General features: G+C 46.6%; 1 long non-coding RNA gene across 2 annotated transcripts in view; it reads right to left on the bottom strand.

Moving 5' to 3' along the window:
* Nucleotides 1-3,289, bottom strand: part of LOC108446637 — a 13,664-nt gene that overhangs the window by 9,221 nt on the left and 1,154 nt on the right. For both annotated transcript variants that reach the window (XR_001861900.1, XR_001861901.1), the window contains exon 2: nt 739-830. This is a non-coding gene — a long non-coding RNA (uncharacterized LOC108446637). The remainder of the gene's footprint in view (nt 1-738; nt 831-3,289) is intronic.

The following is a 3,289-nucleotide window of genomic DNA, read 5'->3' as shown; positions in this document are numbered from 1 at the left end:
ATCTCCTGCGAGCCCGCGCTTTTCTGCCGCTGAGGCGATCGGCGTTTGCGGCGGTCAGCGCTGCCCTCGCTCCTCTCATGGCGCTGCTCCCGCAGCCCGGCCGGCAGCAGCTCGCTCCCCACAGAACGGGCACTGCCACAGAAACCCACCCAGCCGCCGCCAAACCAAACCTGTACCATCAAAGCCACCCCGACAGCATTAAACCTTTAACATGTATATTAGACCTTTGATATTTCCACCGGATAATATCATAATACCCAACATTATAGTCCCTAATATAACCTATAATAGAACTCATAATTAATACAACATATGGCGAAAGCCAACCTTCAAAAGTCATTCCTAACGCTTTCCAGCCCCTCTGCCCCAGCCTGGAGCTGCAGGGCTTGGGGTGAGCCCAGGGCAGGACGCGGCACTTGGCCTTGCTGAACCTCAGCCCATGGATCCAGCCTGTGCTGATCCCTCTGCAGAGCTTCCCACCCTCCAGCACACCCACACTCCCACCTGGCTTAGTGTTTTCTGAAAAGTTACTGAGGCTGCCCCCAGTCCCTTCATCCCGTTCATCCAGATCATCAGTGGAGATCTTAAATAGCAATAAGTGGTACAGCCCCTCAAGCATCCTGGAAAGGACTGTTTGGGTGCAAGGAACATCCAACTCCACAGCATGTCTGAGCCACACAATCCACCCAGCACCATTGTTTTCCCCACCCACTCTTCCTCCCAACAGAGTTTACCTACCTGGCTCAAAATCCAAGACTTGACATCCCAACATATATAAAATCCAATTCAGAGTTCCCATTAAAAACCACAAAAGGATGCCACAGAAGGTGCTGTAAAAACAAAGAAAAAGAAACAGATTTTGAAATCAAAATCCATAGTTATGACAAGTTTGTAAACAAAATAAAGGAGGAGAGAGAAGTATGTAGCAAAGAGACAATAAGTATGAATATTTTTAGTGCTCCCCATGTTCAAACTGGCCCTAGCTTATCCAGCCCAACGTCAAGGCTGGATAGCAATGGATTGCAGACATCAGAGACAGGTTTTACAGGGGGACTGTGAACCAGAGAGGGAATGACACAGAACAAGGATGTTGTAGGACAGAAATTCACACTCCCAAAGCAGCTACTTATAAAAAAAGACATAGAAGTGATGGTGTGAAATGTGTGTGGCGGGATCAGATGATTAAGATAAACATGTATGGGCACAGCAAAACTCACAGCAGTGATCTCAGGATGGGACATCACAGCATTCCTCATGCCAAGGGCTCAGAAAGATCAAAACAAAACAAAACAAAAAAACCAACCCTGTATTTTTATATGGGAGGGGAGTCAGAGGAGAGATTTAAACCAGGTGAGGTGGTGAAGCCAATGACAGGTGGTGCTGATAAGTCTCATTGGGATATAATTGATGATCTATTAGCTACAATTTACATTTCTGAGGTAATTTCTTTCTAAGAGAACAAAATGTTCCAGAAGCAGAATAAATATTGTGTGCCATTCATTAGTGACACAAACTCAAACAGATGTCTTATCTCTAATTAACACATATCCTCTAAAATTATTCACATGTGCTCCTTCCTGGGATTGTTTTCCAAGAACAGGTGAATGATGTCTCAGATTAAACAGTTTCACATAACATCCTCTTAGTTTCTGTACTTTCAGGCACACTCACCAGTTCCTCTTAGTTATTCTCCTCTTTATACTAGCAAATCAATCAAAATCAATTAAATGCTTATAAAATCTTAACCTTGATACAAATGCATTGAAGAATCTTAACTAAAAAACCAAATTTGCATAATTTTTGTCATAGAAATAAGTTAATAATAGCACAGAACAGAGAACTTTCCAATAGAGAAAGAAAAAATTGCTGTCATGGCTGCTTAAGAATTTTCACTGTTAGAATATTTAAACCAATGCTTTGTTGTAAAGGTAATGCCCAACTTGGACATGTTTTAGTAAGTACCTAAAAGGTAATTTAATGGCAATATTTTAGGACAGGTCTCATTATTATACTATGACGTGGAAGTCAGGGTTCTCCACCTAGATCATAAATCAAGATAGCCAATTAAAAGATGCAAACTGAATATCGGATGTAATTTAAATTTGGTGACCTGAAAACACTAAATATTGTTAATTGAAAAGCCCTTATGCTGCAGGCATAAGAGGCTTTGTTATGAGCCTCAGATCAACACTTTTATTTTAGCTATCTTTGCAGACATTCCTAATGCTGCTTTCCCTTTGAGACATGACAGCATTTTGTTACATGGGCAGAAGCAAAAACCCACTCAAATTGCCCATTTCCACAGTTAAAGTTATTTCTCTTTTGCTGACTGCCTAGCTGTGTGAAAACAATCTCTTCTTACATTTACCCAAGGGGAAAGTCAGCCTTCTCCCCCTCTGCTTGGGATTCTTCCAGAAGCTGGGAAAAGGGAAACGTGTCCCCATCTCTAGAAAGGGTGGAAAGGAGGAGCCTGGGAACCACTGCCCTGTCAGCCTCCCCTCTGTGCTGGGAAGATCCCGGGATAGCCCCTCCTGGAAGCTCTGCTGAGGCTCACAGAGCACGGGGAGGTGGTTTGGGTCAGCCAGCACAGCCTCACCAAGGGAAAATCCTCCTGACCAACCCCGTGGCCTTCTCTGGTGGGGACACTCCATCAGTGGGCAAGGGAAGGGCCACGGATGCGATTTATCCGGAATTCTGGAAAGCCTCTGACAGGGGTCCCCACAACATCCTTCTCTCTGGACTGGAGACAGCTGGACTGGATGGATGGAAGGTTGGATGGATGAAGACGTGGTTGGACAGTCACAGCCAGAGGGTCGTGGTCAATGGCTAAGAGTCCTGATGGACATCGGTGGCCAGTGGGGTCCCTCGGGGGTCTGTACTGGGACCAGTGTGTTTAGTAACTTCATTAACAGATGAAGGGACTGAGGGCACCCTCAGCAGGTTTGCAGGGGACACCGAGCTCAGAGTGCAGTGACAACCCTGAGGGATGAGGCCACCCAGAGGGACCTGGACAAGCTGAAGCAATGGGAATCTCAGGAGGTTTAACAACACCGAGTGCTGGGGCTGTACCTTGGCTGGGGGTGTACCTCGGCTGGGGCAACCCCCAGGATCAGTCCAGGCTGAGGATGAGCAGAGGGAGCAGCCCTGGGGAGAACCCTTGGAGGGAGCACGCGGTAATGGCGGCTTGGCCGAGCTGGGAAGGGATGGAAGAAAGGATTCACAAACCCCCTGGGTAGCCGATCCCGGTGTCCCAGCAGGACCCTTGGGAACAGCAGGCTGGAACAGCAGG

Source organism: Corvus brachyrhynchos, unplaced genomic scaffold, assembly GCF_000691975.1.
Source record: "Corvus brachyrhynchos isolate BGI_N302 unplaced genomic scaffold, ASM69197v1 scaffold334, whole genome shotgun sequence".
NCBI lineage: Eukaryota > Metazoa > Chordata > Aves > Passeriformes > Corvidae > Corvus > Corvus brachyrhynchos.
This window is presented reverse-complemented; position numbering and strand designations above follow the sequence as displayed.